Source organism: Pelobates fuscus, chromosome 5 (assembly GCF_036172605.1).
Source record: "Pelobates fuscus isolate aPelFus1 chromosome 5, aPelFus1.pri, whole genome shotgun sequence".
In the NCBI taxonomy this organism is placed as follows: Eukaryota; Metazoa; Chordata; class Amphibia; order Anura; family Pelobatidae; genus Pelobates; species Pelobates fuscus.
In genome coordinates, this window is record NC_086321.1 from 346,622,687 (window position 1) to 346,640,741 (window position 18,055).

General features: G+C 50.4%; 34 non-coding genes across 34 annotated transcripts; all 34 read left to right on the forward strand.

Annotated features, from left to right (window-relative positions):
- The first annotated feature begins 215 nt into the window (after positions 1 to 215).
- Positions 216 to 287, forward strand: TRNAD-GUC (transfer RNA aspartic acid (anticodon GUC)). The gene has a single exon. It is a non-coding gene; the product is annotated as a tRNA-Asp (tRNA).
- A 99-nt stretch (positions 288 to 386) lies between these two features.
- Positions 387 to 460, forward strand: TRNAI-AAU (transfer RNA isoleucine (anticodon AAU)). Its single transcript has one exon. It is a non-coding gene; the product is annotated as a tRNA-Ile (tRNA).
- Positions 461 to 1,296: 836 nt separating this feature from the next.
- Positions 1,297 to 1,368, forward strand: TRNAD-GUC (transfer RNA aspartic acid (anticodon GUC)). The gene has a single exon. It is a non-coding gene; the product is annotated as a tRNA-Asp (tRNA).
- Positions 1,369 to 1,467: 99 nt separating this feature from the next.
- On the forward strand, positions 1,468 to 1,541 carry TRNAI-AAU (transfer RNA isoleucine (anticodon AAU)). Its single transcript has one exon. It is a non-coding gene; the product is annotated as a tRNA-Ile (tRNA).
- Positions 1,542 to 2,377: 836 nt separating this feature from the next.
- On the forward strand, positions 2,378 to 2,449 carry TRNAD-GUC (transfer RNA aspartic acid (anticodon GUC)). The gene has a single exon. It is a non-coding gene; the product is annotated as a tRNA-Asp (tRNA).
- A 101-nt stretch (positions 2,450 to 2,550) lies between these two features.
- Positions 2,551 to 2,624, forward strand: TRNAI-AAU (transfer RNA isoleucine (anticodon AAU)). Its single transcript has one exon. It is a non-coding gene; the product is annotated as a tRNA-Ile (tRNA).
- An 836-nt stretch (positions 2,625 to 3,460) lies between these two features.
- TRNAD-GUC (transfer RNA aspartic acid (anticodon GUC)) lies at positions 3,461 to 3,532 on the forward strand. The gene has a single exon. It is a non-coding gene; the product is annotated as a tRNA-Asp (tRNA).
- A 99-nt stretch (positions 3,533 to 3,631) lies between these two features.
- Positions 3,632 to 3,705, forward strand: TRNAI-AAU (transfer RNA isoleucine (anticodon AAU)). Its single transcript has one exon. It is a non-coding gene; the product is annotated as a tRNA-Ile (tRNA).
- Positions 3,706 to 4,541: 836 nt separating this feature from the next.
- On the forward strand, positions 4,542 to 4,613 carry TRNAD-GUC (transfer RNA aspartic acid (anticodon GUC)). Its single transcript has one exon. It is a non-coding gene; the product is annotated as a tRNA-Asp (tRNA).
- A 99-nt stretch (positions 4,614 to 4,712) lies between these two features.
- On the forward strand, positions 4,713 to 4,786 carry TRNAI-AAU (transfer RNA isoleucine (anticodon AAU)). Its single transcript has one exon. It is a non-coding gene; the product is annotated as a tRNA-Ile (tRNA).
- An 836-nt stretch (positions 4,787 to 5,622) lies between these two features.
- TRNAD-GUC (transfer RNA aspartic acid (anticodon GUC)) lies at positions 5,623 to 5,694 on the forward strand. Its single transcript has one exon. It is a non-coding gene; the product is annotated as a tRNA-Asp (tRNA).
- Positions 5,695 to 5,796: 102 nt separating this feature from the next.
- Positions 5,797 to 5,870, forward strand: TRNAI-AAU (transfer RNA isoleucine (anticodon AAU)). Its single transcript has one exon. It is a non-coding gene; the product is annotated as a tRNA-Ile (tRNA).
- Positions 5,871 to 6,706: 836 nt separating this feature from the next.
- Positions 6,707 to 6,778, forward strand: TRNAD-GUC (transfer RNA aspartic acid (anticodon GUC)). Its single transcript has one exon. It is a non-coding gene; the product is annotated as a tRNA-Asp (tRNA).
- A 99-nt stretch (positions 6,779 to 6,877) lies between these two features.
- On the forward strand, positions 6,878 to 6,951 carry TRNAI-AAU (transfer RNA isoleucine (anticodon AAU)). The gene has a single exon. It is a non-coding gene; the product is annotated as a tRNA-Ile (tRNA).
- Positions 6,952 to 7,787: 836 nt separating this feature from the next.
- Positions 7,788 to 7,859, forward strand: TRNAD-GUC (transfer RNA aspartic acid (anticodon GUC)). The gene has a single exon. It is a non-coding gene; the product is annotated as a tRNA-Asp (tRNA).
- A 99-nt stretch (positions 7,860 to 7,958) lies between these two features.
- TRNAI-AAU (transfer RNA isoleucine (anticodon AAU)) lies at positions 7,959 to 8,032 on the forward strand. The gene has a single exon. It is a non-coding gene; the product is annotated as a tRNA-Ile (tRNA).
- An 836-nt stretch (positions 8,033 to 8,868) lies between these two features.
- TRNAD-GUC (transfer RNA aspartic acid (anticodon GUC)) lies at positions 8,869 to 8,940 on the forward strand. The gene has a single exon. It is a non-coding gene; the product is annotated as a tRNA-Asp (tRNA).
- Positions 8,941 to 9,039: 99 nt separating this feature from the next.
- On the forward strand, positions 9,040 to 9,113 carry TRNAI-AAU (transfer RNA isoleucine (anticodon AAU)). The gene has a single exon. It is a non-coding gene; the product is annotated as a tRNA-Ile (tRNA).
- An 836-nt stretch (positions 9,114 to 9,949) lies between these two features.
- Positions 9,950 to 10,021, forward strand: TRNAD-GUC (transfer RNA aspartic acid (anticodon GUC)). Its single transcript has one exon. It is a non-coding gene; the product is annotated as a tRNA-Asp (tRNA).
- Positions 10,022 to 10,123: 102 nt separating this feature from the next.
- On the forward strand, positions 10,124 to 10,197 carry TRNAI-AAU (transfer RNA isoleucine (anticodon AAU)). The gene has a single exon. It is a non-coding gene; the product is annotated as a tRNA-Ile (tRNA).
- Positions 10,198 to 11,033: 836 nt separating this feature from the next.
- TRNAD-GUC (transfer RNA aspartic acid (anticodon GUC)) lies at positions 11,034 to 11,105 on the forward strand. Its single transcript has one exon. It is a non-coding gene; the product is annotated as a tRNA-Asp (tRNA).
- A 99-nt stretch (positions 11,106 to 11,204) lies between these two features.
- On the forward strand, positions 11,205 to 11,278 carry TRNAI-AAU (transfer RNA isoleucine (anticodon AAU)). Its single transcript has one exon. It is a non-coding gene; the product is annotated as a tRNA-Ile (tRNA).
- An 836-nt stretch (positions 11,279 to 12,114) lies between these two features.
- Positions 12,115 to 12,186, forward strand: TRNAD-GUC (transfer RNA aspartic acid (anticodon GUC)). The gene has a single exon. It is a non-coding gene; the product is annotated as a tRNA-Asp (tRNA).
- Positions 12,187 to 12,285: 99 nt separating this feature from the next.
- TRNAI-AAU (transfer RNA isoleucine (anticodon AAU)) lies at positions 12,286 to 12,359 on the forward strand. Its single transcript has one exon. It is a non-coding gene; the product is annotated as a tRNA-Ile (tRNA).
- Positions 12,360 to 13,195: 836 nt separating this feature from the next.
- TRNAD-GUC (transfer RNA aspartic acid (anticodon GUC)) lies at positions 13,196 to 13,267 on the forward strand. Its single transcript has one exon. It is a non-coding gene; the product is annotated as a tRNA-Asp (tRNA).
- A 99-nt stretch (positions 13,268 to 13,366) lies between these two features.
- TRNAI-AAU (transfer RNA isoleucine (anticodon AAU)) lies at positions 13,367 to 13,440 on the forward strand. The gene has a single exon. It is a non-coding gene; the product is annotated as a tRNA-Ile (tRNA).
- An 836-nt stretch (positions 13,441 to 14,276) lies between these two features.
- TRNAD-GUC (transfer RNA aspartic acid (anticodon GUC)) lies at positions 14,277 to 14,348 on the forward strand. Its single transcript has one exon. It is a non-coding gene; the product is annotated as a tRNA-Asp (tRNA).
- Positions 14,349 to 14,450: 102 nt separating this feature from the next.
- TRNAI-AAU (transfer RNA isoleucine (anticodon AAU)) lies at positions 14,451 to 14,524 on the forward strand. The gene has a single exon. It is a non-coding gene; the product is annotated as a tRNA-Ile (tRNA).
- An 836-nt stretch (positions 14,525 to 15,360) lies between these two features.
- Positions 15,361 to 15,432, forward strand: TRNAD-GUC (transfer RNA aspartic acid (anticodon GUC)). The gene has a single exon. It is a non-coding gene; the product is annotated as a tRNA-Asp (tRNA).
- A 99-nt stretch (positions 15,433 to 15,531) lies between these two features.
- TRNAI-AAU (transfer RNA isoleucine (anticodon AAU)) lies at positions 15,532 to 15,605 on the forward strand. The gene has a single exon. It is a non-coding gene; the product is annotated as a tRNA-Ile (tRNA).
- An 836-nt stretch (positions 15,606 to 16,441) lies between these two features.
- TRNAD-GUC (transfer RNA aspartic acid (anticodon GUC)) lies at positions 16,442 to 16,513 on the forward strand. Its single transcript has one exon. It is a non-coding gene; the product is annotated as a tRNA-Asp (tRNA).
- Positions 16,514 to 16,612: 99 nt separating this feature from the next.
- TRNAI-AAU (transfer RNA isoleucine (anticodon AAU)) lies at positions 16,613 to 16,686 on the forward strand. The gene has a single exon. It is a non-coding gene; the product is annotated as a tRNA-Ile (tRNA).
- An 836-nt stretch (positions 16,687 to 17,522) lies between these two features.
- On the forward strand, positions 17,523 to 17,594 carry TRNAD-GUC (transfer RNA aspartic acid (anticodon GUC)). The gene has a single exon. It is a non-coding gene; the product is annotated as a tRNA-Asp (tRNA).
- Positions 17,595 to 17,693: 99 nt separating this feature from the next.
- TRNAI-AAU (transfer RNA isoleucine (anticodon AAU)) lies at positions 17,694 to 17,767 on the forward strand. Its single transcript has one exon. It is a non-coding gene; the product is annotated as a tRNA-Ile (tRNA).
- Positions 17,768 to 18,055: the final 288 nt, after the last annotated feature.

The window sequence follows — 18,055 nt, forward strand, 5'->3', positions numbered from 1 at the left end:
CGAATGGCGGCCACTTTGACTGTTCGGGAGTTCGAAGAACCAACGTTTAAAGTCCCAATAGGCACAATTAGGGTCTCTCTGCCGCAATAAATTAAAGGGGCCATAGTCACAGGGTAAAAGGCTGGCAAGTAGTCTTCTCCAAAGCCCAGTGGCTTTCGTCACATATCGCAAATATCCTCGTGACTGCGAGCCGCACGCCGTCACTGCACAGCTCATCCTCGTTAGTATAGTGGTGAGTATCCCCGCCTGTCACGCGGGAGACCGGGGTTCGATTCCCCGACGGGGAGTGCTATTTTTATTTCCTTTGGCCGCCTCCTCTAATATGCACAAGACGCGGGAGCATTCGCTTGTGTGGATCAGCATGAACGCCAGCTCCCCCCTGCCGTGGCCGGTTAGCTCAGTTGGTTAGAGCGTGGTGCTAATAACGCCAAGGCCGTGGGTTCGATCCCCACACGGGCCAGTTGCTTTTCTCTCCAGCGATTGTTTAAGCTGTCTCAGAATGCAATTTTAGCGGAGGCAATGAAAACAGTAATTAACATTGCTTTTCTCTCCAGTGATCGTTTAAGCGTCCAGCCGGCAAAAATCTGTCTCAGACCGCAATTTTAGCGGAGGCAATGAAAACAGTAATTAACAGTAAGATACTCCCACATACAGTAAACAATCCCTCCCCTCTGCCCGTGATATAATTCAGGGAGTTAATGCATTAACTTAATTTCCACGGGCAGAAGAAACACCCCTTTTTATAAAGTCCCATAAGTACCCAGAAACATAACACATCCCCGTAAATCTTACATCCCCTGACAGCCCTGATCTGGGTGGACAACATATCCAAAAATCACCCAGATCGGACCAGGGGTTCAGAAATTCTATGGAAGTCATAGTTTTGCCCAGGCGAACGCAGGATTTCATGCCCAAAACAGTTCCACAGAATCGCAGCTAAGTGCCGCTGGGGGACCGGCCGGGAACCGCGAGGTTTTCATGTCGAAAATAGTTCCAGGACGTTCGCGGCTAGGTCCCCCTGAAGCCTATTTGCGGTTTTAGCCCATGCGAACAAGATGGCTGCCACCACGCGTTCGAATGTCGAATGGCGGCCACTTTGACTGTTCGGGAGTTCGAAGAACCAACGTTTAAAGTCCCAATAGGCACAATTAGGGTCTCTCTGCCGCAATAAATTAAAGGGGCCATAGTCACAGGGTAAAAGGCTGGCAAGTAGTCTTCTCCAAAGCCCAGTGGCTTTCGTCACATATCGCAAATATCCTCGTGACTGCGAGCCGCACGCCGTCACTGCACAGCTCATCCTCGTTAGTATAGTGGTGAGTATCCCCGCCTGTCACGCGGGAGACCGGGGTTCGATTCCCCGACGGGGAGTGCTATTTTTATTTCCTTTGGCCGCCTCCTCTAATATGCACAAGACGCGGGAGCATTCGCTTGTGTGGATCAGCATGAACGCCAGCTCCCCCCTGCCGTGGCCGGTTAGCTCAGTTGGTTAGAGCGTGGTGCTAATAACGCCAAGGCCGTGGGTTCGATCCCCACACGGGCCAGTTGCTTTTCTCTCCAGCGATTGTTTAAGCTGTCTCAGAATGCAATTTTAGCGGAGGCAATGAAAACAGTAATTAACATTGCTTTTCTCTCCAGTGATCGTTTAAGCGTCCAGCCGGCAAAAATCTGTCTCAGACCGCAATTTTAGCGGAGGCAATGAAAACAGTAATTAACAGTAAGATACTCCCACATACAGTAAACAATCCCTCCCCTCTGCCCGTGATATAATTCAGGGAGTTAATGCATTAACTTAATTTCCACGGGCAGAAGAAACACCCCTTTTTATAAAGTCCCATAAGTACCCAGAAACATAACACATCCCCGTAAATCTTACATCCCCTGACAGCCCTGATCTGGGTGGACAGCATATCCAAAAATCACCCTGATCGGACCAGGGGTTCAGAAATTCTATGGAAGTCATAGTTTTGCCCAGGCGAACGCAGGATTTCATGCCCAAAACAGTTCCACAGAATCGCAGCTAAGTGCCGCTGGGGGACCGGCCGGGAACCGCGAGGTTTTCATGTCGAAAATAGTTCCAGGACGTTCGCGGCTAGGTCCCCCTGAAGCCTATTCGCGGTTTTAGCCCATGCAAACAAGATGGCTGCCACCACGCGTTCGAATGTCGAATGGCGGCCACTTTGACTGTTCGGGAGTTCGAAGAACCAACGTTTAAAGTCCCAATAGGCACAATTAGGGTCTCTCTGCCGCAATAAATTAAAGGGGCCATAGTCACAGGGTAAAAGGCTGGCAAGTAGTCTTCTCCAAAGCCCAGTGGCTTTCGTCACATATCGCAAATATCCTCGTGACTGCGAGCCGCACGCCGTCACTGCACAGCTCATCCTCGTTAGTATAGTGGTGAGTATCCCCGCCTGTCACGCGGGAGACCGGGGTTCGATTCCCCGACGGGGAGTGCTATTTTTATTTCCTTTGGCCGCCTCCTCTAATATGCACAAGACGCGGGAGCATTCGCTTGTGTGGATCAGCATGAACGCCAGCTCCCCCCCCTGCCGTGGCCGGTTAGCTCAGTTGGTTAGAGCGTGGTGCTAATAACGCCAAGGCCGTGGGTTCGATCCCCACACGGGCCAGTTGCTTTTCTCTCCAGCGATTGTTTAAGCTGTCTCAGAATGCAATTTTAGCGGAGGCAATGAAAACAGTAATTAACATTGCTTTTCTCTCCAGTGATCGTTTAAGCGTCCAGCCGGCAAAAATCTGTCTCAGACCGCAATTTTAGCGGAGGCAATGAAAACAGTAATTAACAGTAAGATACTCCCACATACAGTAAACAATCCCTCCCCTCTGCCCGTGATATAATTCAGGGAGTTAATGCATTAACTTAATTTCCACGGGCAGAAGAAACACCCCTTTTTATAAAGTCCCATAAGTACCCAGAAACATAACACATCCCCGTAAATCTTACATCCCCTGACAGCCCTGATCTGGGTGGACAACATATCCAAAAATCACCCTGATCGGACCAGGGGTTCAGAAATTCTATGGAAGTCATAGTTTTGCCCAGGCGAACGCAGGATTTCATGCCCAAAACAGTTCCACAGAATCGCAGCTAAGTGCCGCTGGGGGACCGGCCGGGAACCGCGAGGTTTTCATGTCGAAAATAGTTCCAGGACGTTCGCGGCTAGGTCCCCCTGAAGCCTATTCGCGGTTTTAGCCCATGCGAACAAGATGGCTGCCACCACGCGTTCGAATGTCGAATGGCGGCCACTTTGACTGTTCGGGAGTTCGAAGAACCAACGTTTAAAGTCCCAATAGGCACAATTAGGGTCTCTCTGCCGCAATAAATTAAAGGGGCCATAGTCACAGGGTAAAAGGCTGGCAAGTAGTCTTCTCCAAAGCCCAGTGGCTTTCGTCACATATCGCAAATATCCTCGTGACTGCGAGCCGCACGCCGTCACTGCACAGCTCATCCTCGTTAGTATAGTGGTGAGTATCCCCGCCTGTCACGCGGGAGACCGGGGTTCGATTCCCCGACGGGGAGTGCTATTTTTATTTCCTTTGGCCGCCTCCTCTAATATGCACAAGACGCGGGAGCATTCGCTTGTGTGGATCAGCATGAACGCCAGCTCCCCCCTGCCGTGGCCGGTTAGCTCAGTTGGTTAGAGCGTGGTGCTAATAACGCCAAGGCCGTGGGTTCGATCCCCACACGGGCCAGTTGCTTTTCTCTCCAGCGATTGTTTAAGCGGTCTCAGAATGCAATTTTAGCGGAGGCAATGAAAACAGTAATTAACATTGCTTTTCTCTCCAGTGATCGTTTAAGCGTCCAGCCGGCAAAAATCTGTCTCAGACCGCAATTTTAGCGGAGGCAATGAAAACAGTAATTAACAGTAAGATACTCCCACATACAGTAAACAATCCCTCCCCTCTGCCCGTGATATAATTCAGGGAGTTAATGCATTAACTTAATTTCCACGGGCAGAAGAAACACCCCTTTTTATAAAGTCCCATAAGTACCCAGAAACATAACACATCCCCGTAAATCTTACATCCCCTGACAGCCCTGATCTGGGTGGACAACATATCCAAAAATCACCCAGATCGGACCAGGGGTTCAGAAATTCTATGGAAGTCATAGTTTTGCCCAGGCGAACGCAGGATTTCATGCCCAAAACAGTTCCACAGAATCGCAGCTAAGTGCCGCTGGGGGACCGGCCGGGAACCGCGAGGTTTTCATGTCGAAAATAGTTCCAGGACGTTCGCGGCTAGGTCCCCCTGAAGCCTATTCGCGGTTTTAGCCCATGCGAACAAGATGGCTGCCACCACGCGTTCGAATGTCGAATGGCGGCCACTTTGACTGTTCGGGAGTTCGAAGAACCAACGTTTAAAGTCCCAATAGGCACAATTAGGGTCTCTCTGCCGCAATAAATTAAAGGGGCCATAGTCACAGGGTAAAAGGCTGGCAAGTAGTCTTCTCCAAAGCCCAGTGGCTTTCGTCACATATCGCAAATATCCTCGTGACTGCGAGCCGCACGCCGTCACTGCACAGCTCATCCTCGTTAGTATAGTGGTGAGTATCCCCGCCTGTCACGCGGGAGACCGGGGTTCGATTCCCCGACGGGGAGTGCTATTTTTATTTCCTTTGGCCGCCTCCTCTAATATGCACAAGACGCGGGAGCATTCGCTTGTGTGGATCAGCATGAACGCCAGCTCCCCCCTGCCGTGGCCGGTTAGCTCAGTTGGTTAGAGCGTGGTGCTAATAACGCCAAGGCCGTGGGTTCGATCCCCACACGGGCCAGTTGCTTTTCTCTCCAGCGATTGTTTAAGCTGTCTCAGAATGCAATTTTAGCGGAGGCAATGAAAACAGTAATTAACATTGCTTTTCTCTCCAGTGATCGTTTAAGCGTCCAGCCGGCAAAAATCTGTCTCAGACCGCAATTTTAGCGGAGGCAATGAAAACAGTAATTAACAGTAAGATACTCCCACATACAGTAAACAATCCCTCCCCTCTGCCCGTGATATAATTCAGGGAGTTAATGCATTAACTTAATTTCCACGGGCAGAAGAAACACCCCTTTTTATAAAGTCCCATAAGTACCCAGAAACATAACACATCCCCGTAAATCTTACATCCCCTGACAGCCCTGATCTGGGTGGACAACATATCCAAAAATCACCCAGATCGGACCAGGGGTTCAGAAATTCTATGGAAGTCATAGTTTTGCCCAGGCGAACGCAGGATTTCATGCCCAAAACAGTTCCACAGAATCGCAGCTAAGTGCCGCTGGGGGACCGGCCGGGAACCGCGAGGTTTTCATGTCGAAAATAGTTCCAGGACGTTCGCGGCTAGGTCCCCCTGAAGCCTATTCGCGGTTTTAGCCCATGCGAACAAGATGGCTGCCACCACGCGTTCGAATGTCGAATGGCGGCCACTTTGACTGTTCGGGAGTTCGAAGAACCAACGTTTAAAGTCCCAATAGGCACAATTAGGGTCTCTCTGCCGCAATAAATTAAAGGGGCCATAGTCACAGGGTAAAAGGCTGGCAAGTAGTCTTCTCCAAAGCCCAGTGGCTTTCGTCACATATCGCAAATATCCTCGTGACTGCGAGCCGCACGCCGTCACTGCACAGCTCATCCTCGTTAGTATAGTGGTGAGTGTCCCCGCCTGTCACGCGGGAGACCGGGGTTCGATTCCCCGACGGGGAGTGCTATTTTTATTTCCTTTGGCCGCCTCCTCTAATATGCACAAGACGCGGGAGCATTCGCTTGTGTGGATCAGCATGAACGCCAGCTCCCCCCCCCTGCCGTGGCCGGTTAGCTCAGTTGGTTAGAGCGTGGTGCTAATAACGCCAAGGCCGTGGGTTCGATCCCCACACGGGCCAGTTGCTTTTCTCTCCAGCGATTGTTTAAGCTGTCTCAGAATGCAATTTTAGCGGAGGCAATGAAAACAGTAATTAACATTGCTTTTCTCTCCAGTGATCGTTTAAGCGTCCAGCCGGCAAAAATCTGTCTCAGACCGCAATTTTAGCGGAGGCAATGAAAACAGTAATTAACAGTAAGATACTCCCACATACAGTAAACAATCCCTCCCCTCTGCCCGTGATATAATTCAGGGAGTTAATGCATTAACTTAATTTCCACGGGCAGAAGAAACACCCCTTTTTATAAAGTCCCATAAGTACCCAGAAACATAACACATCCCCGTAAATCTTACATCCCCTGACAGCCCTGATCTGGGTGGACAACATATCCAAAAATCACCCAGATCGGACCAGGGGTTCAGAAATTCTATGGAAGTCATAGTTTTGCCCAGGCGAACGCAGGATTTCATGCCCAAAACAGTTCCACAGAATCGCAGCTAAGTGCCGCTGGGGGACCGGCCGGGAACCGCGAGGTTTTCATGTCGAAAATAGTTCCAGGACGTTCGCGGCTAGGTCCCCCTGAAGCCTATTCGCGGTTTTAGCCCATGCGAACAAGATGGCTGCCACCACGCGTTCGAATGTCGAATGGCGGCCACTTTGACTGTTCGGGAGTTCGAAGAACCAACGTTTAAAGTCCCAATAGGCACAATTAGGGTCTCTCTGCCGCAATAAATTAAAGGGGCCATAGTCACAGGGTAAAAGGCTGGCAAGTAGTCTTCTCCAAAGCCCAGTGGCTTTCGTCACATATCGCAAATATCCTCGTGACTGCGAGCCGCACGCCGTCACTGCACAGCTCATCCTCGTTAGTATAGTGGTGAGTATCCCCGCCTGTCACGCGGGAGACCGGGGTTCGATTCCCCGACGGGGAGTGCTATTTTTATTTCCTTTGGCCGCCTCCTCTAATATGCACAAGACGCGGGAGCATTCGCTTGTGTGGATCAGCATGAACGCCAGCTCCCCCCTGCCGTGGCCGGTTAGCTCAGTTGGTTAGAGCGTGGTGCTAATAACGCCAAGGCCGTGGGTTCGATCCCCACACGGGCCAGTTGCTTTTCTCTCCAGCGATTGTTTAAGCTGTCTCAGAATGCAATTTTAGCGGAGGCAATGAAAACAGTAATTAACATTGCTTTTCTCTCCAGTGATCGTTTAAGCGTCCAGCCGGCAAAAATCTGTCTCAGACCGCAATTTTAGCGGAGGCAATGAAAACAGTAATTAACAGTAAGATACTCCCACATACAGTAAACAATCCCTCCCCTCTGCCCGTGATATAATTCAGGGAGTTAATGCATTAACTTAATTTCCACGGGCAGAAGAAACACCCCTTTTTATAAAGTCCCATAAGTACCCAGAAACATAACACATCCCCGTAAATCTTACATCCCCTGACAGCCCTGATCTGGGTGGACAACATATCCAAAAATCACCCAGATCGGACCAGGGGTTCAGAAATTCTATGGAAGTCATAGTTTTGCCCAGGCGAACGCAGGATTTCATGCCCAAAACAGTTCCACAGAATCGCAGCTAAGTGCCGCTGGGGGACCGGCCGGGAACCGCGAGGTTTTCATGTCGAAAATAGTTCCAGGACGTTCGCGGCTAGGTCCCCCTGAAGCCTATTCGCGGTTTTAGCCCATGCGAACAAGATGGCTGCCACCACGCGTTCGAATGTCGAATGGCGGCCACTTTGACTGTTCGGGAGTTCGAAGAACCAACGTTTAAAGTCCCAATAGGCACAATTAGGGTCTCTCTGCCGCAATAAATTAAAGGGGCCATAGTCACAGGGTAAAAGGCTGGCAAGTAGTCTTCTCCAAAGCCCAGTGGCTTTCGTCACATATCGCAAATATCCTCGTGACTGCGAGCCGCACGCCGTCACTGCACAGCTCATCCTCGTTAGTATAGTGGTGAGTATCCCCGCCTGTCACGCGGGAGACCGGGGTTCGATTCCCCGACGGGGAGTGCTATTTTTATTTCCTTTGGCCGCCTCCTCTAATATGCACAAGACGCGGGAGCATTCGCTTGTGTGGATCAGCATGAACGCCAGCTCCCCCCTGCCGTGGCCGGTTAGCTCAGTTGGTTAGAGCGTGGTGCTAATAACGCCAAGGCCGTGGGTTCGATCCCCACACGGGCCAGTTGCTTTTCTCTCCAGCGATTGTTTAAGCTGTCTCAGAATGCAATTTTAGCGGAGGCAATGAAAACAGTAATTAACATTGCTTTTCTCTCCAGTGATCGTTTAAGCGTCCAGCCGGCAAAAATCTGTCTCAGACCGCAATTTTAGCGGAGGCAATGAAAACAGTAATTAACAGTAAGATACTCCCACATACAGTAAACAATCCCTCCCCTCTGCCCGTGATATAATTCAGGGAGTTAATGCATTAACTTAATTTCCACGGGCAGAAGAAACACCCCTTTTTATAAAGTCCCATAAGTACCCAGAAACATAACACATCCCCGTAAATCTTACATCCCCTGACAGCCCTGATCTGGGTGGACAACATATCCAAAAATCACCCTGATCGGACCAGGGGTTCAGAAATTCTATGGAAGTCATAGTTTTGCCCAGGCGAACGCAGGATTTCATGCCCAAAACAGTTCCACAGAATCGCAGCTAAGTGCCGCTGGGGGACCGGCCGGGAACCGCGAGGTTTTCATGTCGAAAATAGTTCCAGGACGTTCGCGGCTAGGTCCCCCTGAAGCCTATTCGCGGTTTTAGCCCATGCAAACAAGATGGCTGCCACCACGCGTTCGAATGTCGAATGGCGGCCACTTTGACTGTTCGGGAGTTCGAAGAACCAACGTTTAAAGTCCCAATAGGCACAATTAGGGTCTCTCTGCCGCAATAAATTAAAGGGGCCATAGTCACAGGGTAAAAGGCTGGCAAGTAGTCTTCTCCAAAGCCCAGTGGCTTTCGTCACATATCGCAAATATCCTCGTGACTGCGAGCCGCACGCCGTCACTGCACAGCTCATCCTCGTTAGTATAGTGGTGAGTATCCCCGCCTGTCACGCGGGAGACCGGGGTTCGATTCCCCGATGGGGAGTGCTATTTTTATTTCCTTTGGCCGCCTCCTCTAATATGCACAAGACGCGGGAGCATTCGCTTGTGTGGATCAGCATGAACGCCAGCTCCCCCCTGCCGTGGCCGGTTAGCTCAGTTGGTTAGAGCGTGGTGCTAATAACGCCAAGGCCGTGGGTTCGATCCCCACACGGGCCAGTTGCTTTTCTCTCCAGCGATTGTTTAAGCTGTCTCAGAATGCAATTTTAGCGGAGGCAATGAAAACAGTAATTAACATTGCTTTTCTCTCCAGTGATCGTTTAAGCGTCCAGCCGGCAAAAATCTGTCTCAGACCGCAATTTTAGCGGAGGCAATGAAAACAGTAATTAACAGTAAGATACTCCCACATACAGTAAACAATCCCTCCCCTCTGCCCGTGATATAATTCAGGGAGTTAATGCATTAACTTAATTTCCACGGGCAGAAGAAACACCCCTTTTTATAAAGTCCCATAAGTACCCAGAAACATAACACATCCCCGTAAATCTTACATCCCCTGACAGCCCTGATCTGGGTGGACAACATATCCAAAAATCACCCAGATCGGACCAGGGGTTCAGAAATTCTATGGAAGTCATAGTTTTGCCCAGGCGAACGCAGGATTTCATGCCCAAAACAGTTCCACAGAATCGCAGCTAAGTGCCGCTGGGGGACCGGCCGGGAACCGCGAGGTTTTCATGTCGAAAATAGTTCCAGGACGTTCGCGGCTAGGTCCCCCTGAAGCCTATTTGCGGTTTTAGCCCATGCGAACAAGATGGCTGCCACCACGCGTTCGAATGTCGAATGGCGGCCACTTTGACTGTTCGGGAGTTCGAAGAACCAACGTTTAAAGTCCCAATAGGCACAATTAGGGTCTCTCTGCCGCAATAAATTAAAGGGGCCATAGTCACAGGGTAAAAGGCTGGCAAGTAGTCTTCTCCAAAGCCCAGTGGCTTTCGTCACATATCGCAAATATCCTCGTGACTGCGAGCCGCACGCCGTCACTGCACAGCTCATCCTCGTTAGTATAGTGGTGAGTGTCCCCGCCTGTCACGCGGGAGACCGGGGTTCGATTCCCCGACGGGGAGTGCTATTTTTATTTCCTTTGGCCGCCTCCTCTAATATGCACAAGACGCGGGAGCATTCGCTTGTGTGGATCAGCATGAACGCCAGCTCCCCCCCCCTGCCGTGGCCGGTTAGCTCAGTTGGTTAGAGCGTGGTGCTAATAACGCCAAGGCCGTGGGTTCGATCCCCACACGGGCCAGTTGCTTTTCTCTCCAGCGATTGTTTAAGCTGTCTCAGAATGCAATTTTAGCGGAGGCAATGAAAACAGTAATTAACATTGCTTTTCTCTCCAGTGATCGTTTAAGCGTCCAGCCGGCAAAAATCTGTCTCAGACCGCAATTTTAGCGGAGGCAATGAAAACAGTAATTAACAGTAAGATACTCCCACATACAGTAAACAATCCCTCCCCTCTGCCCGTGATATAATTCAGGGAGTTAATGCATTAACTTAATTTCCACGGGCAGAAGAAACACCCCTTTTTATAAAGTCCCATAAGTACCCAGAAACATAACACATCCCCGTAAATCTTACATCCCCTGACAGCCCTGATCTGGGTGGACAACATATCCAAAAATCACCCAGATCGGACCAGGGGTTCAGAAATTCTATGGAAGTCATAGTTTTGCCCAGGCGAACGCAGGATTTCATGCCCAAAACAGTTCCACAGAATCGCAGCTAAGTGCCGCTGGGGGACCGGCCGGGAACCGCGAGGTTTTCATGTCGAAAATAGTTCCAGGACGTTCGCGGCTAGGTCCCCCTGAAGCCTATTCGCGGTTTTAGCCCATGCGAACAAGATGGCTGCCACCACGCGTTCGAATGTCGAATGGCGGCCACTTTGACTGTTCGGGAGTTCGAAGAACCAACGTTTAAAGTCCCAATAGGCACAATTAGGGTCTCTCTGCCGCAATAAATTAAAGGGGCCATAGTCACAGGGTAAAAGGCTGGCAAGTAGTCTTCTCCAAAGCCCAGTGGCTTTCGTCACATATCGCAAATATCCTCGTGACTGCGAGCCGCACGCCGTCACTGCACAGCTCATCCTCGTTAGTATAGTGGTGAGTATCCCCGCCTGTCACGCGGGAGACCGGGGTTCGATTCCCCGACGGGGAGTGCTATTTTTATTTCCTTTGGCCGCCTCCTCTAATATGCACAAGACGCGGGAGCATTCGCTTGTGTGGATCAGCATGAACGCCAGCTCCCCCCTGCCGTGGCCGGTTAGCTCAGTTGGTTAGAGCGTGGTGCTAATAACGCCAAGGCCGTGGGTTCGATCCCCACACGGGCCAGTTGCTTTTCTCTCCAGCGATTGTTTAAGCTGTCTCAGAATGCAATTTTAGCGGAGGCAATGAAAACAGTAATTAACATTGCTTTTCTCTCCAGTGATCGTTTAAGCGTCCAGCCGGCAAAAATCTGTCTCAGACCGCAATTTTAGCGGAGGCAATGAAAACAGTAATTAACAGTAAGATACTCCCACATACAGTAAACAATCCCTCCCCTCTGCCCGTGATATAATTCAGGGAGTTAATGCATTAACTTAATTTCCACGGGCAGAAGAAACACCCCTTTTTATAAAGTCCCATAAGTACCCAGAAACATAACACATCCCCGTAAATCTTACATCCCCTGACAGCCCTGATCTGGGTGGACAACATATCCAAAAATCACCCAGATCGGACCAGGGGTTCAGAAATTCTATGGAAGTCATAGTTTTGCCCAGGCGAACGCAGGATTTCATGCCCAAAACAGTTCCACAGAATCGCAGCTAAGTGCCGCTGGGGGACCGGCCGGGAACCGCGAGGTTTTCATGTCGAAAATAGTTCCAGGACGTTCGCGGCTAGGTCCCCCTGAAGCCTATTCGCGGTTTTAGCCCATGCGAACAAGATGGCTGCCACCACGCGTTCGAATGTCGAATGGCGGCCACTTTGACTGTTCGGGAGTTCGAAGAACCAACGTTTAAAGTCCCAATAGGCACAATTAGGGTCTCTCTGCCGCAATAAATTAAAGGGGCCATAGTCACAGGGTAAAAGGCTGGCAAGTAGTCTTCTCCAAAGCCCAGTGGCTTTCGTCACATATCGCAAATATCCTCGTGACTGCGAGCCGCACGCCGTCACTGCACAGCTCATCCTCGTTAGTATAGTGGTGAGTATCCCCGCCTGTCACGCGGGAGACCGGGGTTCGATTCCCCGACGGGGAGTGCTATTTTTATTTCCTTTGGCCGCCTCCTCTAATATGCACAAGACGCGGGAGCATTCGCTTGTGTGGATCAGCATGAACGCCAGCTCCCCCCTGCCGTGGCCGGTTAGCTCAGTTGGTTAGAGCGTGGTGCTAATAACGCCAAGGCCGTGGGTTCGATCCCCACACGGGCCAGTTGCTTTTCTCTCCAGCGATTGTTTAAGCTGTCTCAGAATGCAATTTTAGCGGAGGCAATGAAAACAGTAATTAACATTGCTTTTCTCTCCAGTGATCGTTTAAGCGTCCAGCCGGCAAAAATCTGTCTCAGACCGCAATTTTAGCGGAGGCAATGAAAACAGTAATTAACAGTAAGATACTCCCACATACAGTAAACAATCCCTCCCCTCTGCCCGTGATATAATTCAGGGAGTTAATGCATTAACTTAATTTCCACGGGCAGAAGAAACACCCCTTTTTATAAAGTCCCATAAGTACCCAGAAACATAACACATCCCCGTAAATCTTACATCCCCTGACAGCCCTGATCTGGGTGGACAACATATCCAAAAATCACCCTGATCGGACCAGGGGTTCAGAAATTCTATGGAAGTCATAGTTTTGCCCAGGCGAACGCAGGATTTCATGCCCAAAACAGTTCCACAGAATCGCAGCTAAGTGCCGCTGGGGGACCGGCCGGGAACCGCGAGGTTTTCATGTCGAAAATAGTTCCAGGACGTTCGCGGCTAGGTCCCCCTGAAGCCTATTCGCGGTTTTAGCCCATGCAAACAAGATGGCTGCCACCACGCGTTCGAATGTCGAATGGCGGCCACTTTGACTGTTCGGGAGTTCGAAGAACCAACGTTTAAAGTCCCAATAGGCACAATTAGGGTCTCTCTGCCGCAATAAATTAAAGGGGCCATAGTCACAGGGTAAAAGGCTGGCAAGTAGTCTTCTCCAAAGCCCAGTGGCTTTCGTCACATATCGCAAATATCCTCGTGACTGCGAGCCGCACGCCGTCACTGCACAGCTCATCCTCGTTAGTATAGTGGTGAGTATCCCCGCCTGTCACGCGGGAGACCGGGGTTCGATTCCCCGATGGGGAGTGCTATTTTTATTTCCTTTGGCCGCCTCCTCTAATATGCACAAGACGCGGGAGCATTCGCTTGTGTGGATCAGCATGAACGCCAGCTCCCCCCTGCCGTGGCCGGTTAGCTCAGTTGGTTAGAGCGTGGTGCTAATAACGCCAAGGCCGTGGGTTCGATCCCCACACGGGCCAGTTGCTTTTCTCTCCAGCGATTGTTTAAGCTGTCTCAGAATGCAATTTTAGCGGAGGCAATGAAAACAGTAATTAACATTGCTTTTCTCTCCAGTGATCGTTTAAGCGTCCAGCCGGCAAAAATCTGTCTCAGACCGCAATTTTAGCGGAGGCAATGAAAACAGTAATTAACAGTAAGATACTCCCACATACAGTAAACAATCCCTCCCCTCTGCCCGTGATATAATTCAGGGAGTTAATGCATTAACTTAATTTCCACGGGCAGAAGAAACACCCCTTTTTATAAAGTCCCATAAGTACCCAGAAACATAACACATCCCCGTAAATCTTACATCCCCTGACAGCCCTGATCTGGGTGGACAACATATCCAAAAATCACCCAGATCGGACCAGGGGTTCAGAAATTCTATGGAAGTCATAGTTTTGCCCAGGCGAACGCAGGATTTCATGCCCAAAACAGTTCCACAGAATCGCAGCTAAGTGCCGCTGGGGGACCGGCCGGGAACCGCGAGGTTTTCATGTCGAAAATAGTTCCAGGACGTTCGCGGCTAGGTCCCCCTGAAGCCTATTTGCGGTTTTAGCCCATGCGAACAAGATGGCTGCCACCACGCGTTCGAATGTCGAATGGCGGCCACTTTGACTGTTCGGGAGTTCGAAGAACCAACGTTTAAAGTCCCAATAGGCACAATTAGGGTCTCTCTGCCGCAATAAATTAAAGGGGCCATAGTCACAGGGTAAAAGGCTGGCAAGTAGTCTTCTCCAAAGCCCAGTGGCTTTCGTCACATATCGCAAATATCCTCGTGACTGCGAGCCGCACGCCGTCACTGCACAGCTCATCCTCGTTAGTATAGTGGTGAGTGTCCCCGCCTGTCACGCGGGAGACCGGGGTTCGATTCCCCGACGGGGAGTGCTATTTTTATTTCCTTTGGCCGCCTCCTCTAATATGCACAAGACGCGGGAGCATTCGCTTGTGTGGATCAGCATGAACGCCAGCTCCCCCCCCCTGCCGTGGCCGGTTAGCTCAGTTGGTTAGAGCGTGGTGCTAATAACGCCAAGGCCGTGGGTTCGATCCCCACACGGGCCAGTTGCTTTTCTCTCCAGCGATTGTTTAAGCTGTCTCAGAATGCAATTTTAGCGGAGGCAATGAAAACAGTAATTAACATTGCTTTTCTCTCCAGTGATCGTTTAAGCGTCCAGCCGGCAAAAATCTGTCTCAGACCGCAATTTTAGCGGAGGCAATGAAAACAGTAATTAACAGTAAGATACTCCCACATACAGTAAACAATCCCTCCCCTCTGCCCGTGATATAATTCAGGGAGTTAATGCATTAACTTAATTTCCACGGGCAGAAGAAACACCCCTTTTTATAAAGTCCCATAAGTACCCAGAAACATAACACATCCCCGTAAATCTTACATCCCCTGACAGCCCTGATCTGGGTGGACAACATATCCAAAAATCACCCAGATCGGACCAGGGGTTCAGAAATTCTATGGAAGTCATAGTTTTGCCCAGGCGAACGCAGGATTTCATGCCCAAAACAGTTCCACAGAATCGCAGCTAAGTGCCGCTGGGGGACCGGCCGGGAACCGCGAGGTTTTCATGTCGAAAATAGTTCCAGGACGTTCGCGGCTAGGTCCCCCTGAAGCCTATTCGCGGTTTTAGCCCATGCGAACAAGATGGCTGCCACCACGCGTTCGAATGTCGAATGGCGGCCACTTTGACTGTTCGGGAGTTCGAAGAACCAACGTTTAAAGTCCCAATAGGCACAATTAGGGTCTCTCTGCCGCAATAAATTAAAGGGGCCATAGTCACAGGGTAAAAGGCTGGCAAGTAGTCTTCTCCAAAGCCCAGTGGCTTTCGTCACATATCGCAAATATCCTCGTGACTGCGAGCCGCACGCCGTCACTGCACAGCTCATCCTCGTTAGTATAGTGGTGAGTATCCCCGCCTGTCACGCGGGAGACCGGGGTTCGATTCCCCGACGGGGAGTGCTATTTTTATTTCCTTTGGCCGCCTCCTCTAATATGCACAAGACGCGGGAGCATTCGCTTGTGTGGATCAGCATGAACGCCAGCTCCCCCCTGCCGTGGCCGGTTAGCTCAGTTGGTTAGAGCGTGGTGCTAATAACGCCAAGGCCGTGGGTTCGATCCCCACACGGGCCAGTTGCTTTTCTCTCCAGCGATTGTTTAAGCTGTCTCAGAATGCAATTTTAGCGGAGGCAATGAAAACAGTAATTAACATTGCTTTTCTCTCCAGTGATCGTTTAAGCGTCCAGCCGGCAAAAATCTGTCTCAGACCGCAATTTTAGCGGAGGCAATGAAAACAGTAATTAACAGTAAGATACTCCCACATACAGTAAACAATCCCTCCCCTCTGCCCGTGATATAATTCAGGGAGTTAATGCATTAACTTAATTTCCACGGGCAGAAGAAACACCCCTTTTTATAAAGTCCCATAAGTACCCAGAAACATAACACATCCCCGTAAATCTTACATCCCCTGACAGCCCTGATCTGGGTGGACAACATATCCAAAAATCACCCAGATCGGACCAGGGGTTCAGAAATTCTATGGAAGTCATAGTTTTGCCCAGGCGAACGCAGGATTTCATGCCCAAAACAGTTCCACAGAATCGCAGCTAAGTGCCGCTGGGGGACCGGCCGGGAACCGCGAGGTTTTCATGTCGAAAATAGTTCCAGGACGTTCGCGGCTAGGTCCCCCTGAAGCCTATTCGCGGTTTTAGCCCATGCGAACAAGATGGCTGCCACCACGCGTTCGAATGTCGAATGGCGGCCACTTTGACTGTTCGGGAGTTCGAAGAACCAACGTTTAAAGTCCCAATAGGCACAATTAGGGTCTCTCTGCCGCAATAAATTAAAGGGGCCATAGTCACAGGGTAAAAGGCTGGCAAGTAGTCTTCTCCAAAGCCCAGTGGCTTTCGTCACATATCGCAAATATCCTCGTGACTGCGAGCCGCACGCCGTCACTGCACAGCTCATCCTCGTTAGTATAGTGGTGAGTATCCCCGCCTGTCACGCGGGAGACCGGGGTTCGATTCCCCGACGGGGAGTGCTATTTTTATTTCCTTTGGCCGCCTCCTCTAATATGCACAAGACGCGGGAGCATTCGCTTGTGTGGATCAGCATGAACGCCAGCTCCCCCCTGCCGTGGCCGGTTAGCTCAGTTGGTTAGAGCGTGGTGCTAATAACGCCAAGGCCGTGGGTTCGATCCCCACACGGGCCAGTTGCTTTTCTCTCCAGCGATTGTTTAAGCTGTCTCAGAATGCAATTTTAGCGGAGGCAATGAAAACAGTAATTAACATTGCTTTTCTCTCCAGTGATCGTTTAAGCGTCCAGCCGGCAAAAATCTGTCTCAGACCGCAATTTTAGCGGAGGCAATGAAAACAGTAATTAACAGTAAGATACTCCCACATACAGTAAACAATCCCTCCCCTCTGCCCGTGATATAATTCAGGGAGTTAATGCATTAACTTAATTTCCACGGGCAGAAGAAACACCCCTTTTTATAAAGTCCCATAAGTACCCAGAAACATAACACATCCCCGTAAATCTTACATCCCCTGACAGCCCTGATCTGGGTGGACAACATATCCAAAAATCACCCTGATCGGACCAGGGGTTCAGAAATTCTATGGAAGTCATAGTTTTGCCCAGGCGAACGCAGGATTTCATGCCCAAAACAGTTCCACAGAATCGCAGCTAAGTGCCGCTGGGGGACCGGCCGGGAACCGCGAGGTTTTCATGTCGAAAATAGTTCCAGGACGTTCGCGGCTAGGTCCCCCTGAAGCCTATTCGCGGTTTTAGCCCATGCAAACAAGATGGCTGCCACCACGCGTTCGAATGTCGAATGGCGGCCACTTTGACTGTTCGGGAGTTCGAAGAACCAACGTTTAAAGTCCCAATAGGCACAATTAGGGTCTCTCTGCCGCAATAAATTAAAGGGGCCATAGTCACAGGGTAAAAGGCTGGCAAGTAGTCTTCTCCAAAGCCCAGTGGCTTTCGTCACATATCGCAAATATCCTCGTGACTGCGAGCCGCACGCCGTCACTGCACAGCTCATCCTCGTTAGTATAGTGGTGAGTATCCCCGCCTGTCACGCGGGAGACCGGGGTTCGATTCCCCGACGGGGAGTGCTATTTTTATTTCCTTTGGCCGCCTCCTCTAATATGCACAAGACGCGGGAGCATTCGCTTGTGTGGATCAGCATGAACGCCAGCTCCCCCCTGCCGTGGCCGGTTAGCTCAGTTGGTTAGAGCGTGGTGCTAATAACGCCAAGGCCGTGGGTTCGATCCCCACACGGGCCAGTTGCTTTTCTCTCCAGCGATTGTTTAAGCTGTCTCAGAATGCAATTTTAGCGGAGGCAATGAAAACAGTAATTAACATTGCTTTTCTCTCCAGTGATCGTTTAAGCGTCCAGCCGGCAAAAATCTGTCTCAGACCGCAATTTTAGCGGAGGCAATGAAAACAGTAATTAACAGTAAGATACTCCCACATACAGTAAACAATCCCTCCCCTCTGCCCGTGATATAATTCAGGGAGTTAATGCATTAACTTAATTTCCACGGGCAGAAGAAACACCCCTTTTTATAAAG